The sequence below is a fragment of the Myodes glareolus genome, chromosome 17 (assembly GCF_982192425.1).
Source record: "Myodes glareolus chromosome 17, mMyoGla1.1, whole genome shotgun sequence".
Taxonomy (NCBI): Eukaryota; Metazoa; Chordata; class Mammalia; order Rodentia; family Cricetidae; genus Myodes; species Myodes glareolus.
The window spans coordinates 66,830,496-66,831,798 of NC_142042.1; the positions used below are offsets into that span (position 1 = coordinate 66,830,496).

At 45.1% G+C, this 1,303-nt stretch overlaps 1 pseudogene; it reads right to left on the bottom strand.

Annotated features, from left to right (window-relative positions):
• Positions 1 to 538: 538 nt before the first annotated feature.
• Positions 539 to 966, bottom strand: LOC125414609 (stathmin pseudogene; annotated as a pseudogene).
• Positions 967 to 1,303: the final 337 nt, after the last annotated feature.

Genomic DNA, 1,303 nt, shown 5'->3' on the forward strand with positions numbered 1-1,303 from the left:
TATACAGATATTAAGCATCTAACAGGTTGCAAGAAGCTCGCAAACTCTTCGATAACGCCTTCCGCGGTGTCAATACAGTACTAGCTATTAACCCAGCACACCAAGTGTACTGAAGTGGAAAAGATGCAACGAGAAAAATAGCTACGTTAGAAAGACCAACGCTTGCACATGGTGGTGGCGCACACCTTTAATCCCAGCACTCAGGCGGCAGAGGCAGGTGGATCACTGTGAATTGGAGGCCAGCATGGTCTACAAGAGCTAGTTCCAGGACAGGCTCCAAAGCTACAGAGAAACCCTGTCTCGAAAAGCAAAAGAAAACAGAAAGACCAATGCTTTAAAAGGAAAAAAAAAAAGTAAAACACTTTCAGTCTCTCTCCTTGATCCCCTAAAACATCTCCCTGTCTGGATCTACCTACATGGTCCAAATCAGTTTCTAGGATATTCCGCAGGAGGGAAAAAGTAAAATGACACTGGCCAGTACAGTGTTTGGATATTTAGAAGGGGTCAGGGAGAAAAATCAGTTTTCAGAACAAATTAGTCAGCCGGTCTTGGGCTCATCTGCCGGGTCTTTGGATTCTTGTTCTTCCGTACCTCTTGGACGTGCTTGTCCTTCTCTCGCGAATGCTCCAGCTTGGCAGCCTCTTTGTTCGCTTCCATTTTATGGATCAGTTTCTCCTCTGCCACTTTGCTGAAGTTGCTCTCCTCAGTGGCTTTCTGAAGTACTTCTTTCTCACGCTCCTGCTTCTCAGCGAGCTGCTTTAGGACTTCCAAGTCTGAGGCTTGTGCCTTTCTTCAGCAGCTTCTAATTTCTTCTGAATTTCCTCCAGGGAAAGATCCTTCTTCTTTGGGAGGGAAAGGAGGAAATCAGGCATGGACTCTTTCGACTGCGGGTTGAGAATCAGCTCAGACGTCTGGTCTGAAGCACACTTCTCCAGTTCTTTCACCCAAATATCAGAGGATGCCATGTCGAACAGAAGACCAGAGACTACGATCTGCTAGCAGGAGAGCCCTGTTGGCTCCACTCTGAGCAGCAACAGACCTGGACTGTTTGTTTTGATTTTGAGACAAGGTCTTTGTAGCTCTGGTTGGCCTATGTTTCTGACTCTGAATGCTGGGATTAAAGGAGTGTGCCACCATACCTGTCCCAACAGATCCAGATTTTATTTTTTTTTAATGTGTGTGTATGGGTTTTTTTTTAATTTTTTTATGATTTATTTATCTTTATTTTATGTGCATTGGTGTGAAGGTGTCAGATCCCCTGGAACTGGATTTTCAGACAGTTGTGAGCTGCCATGTGGGTGCT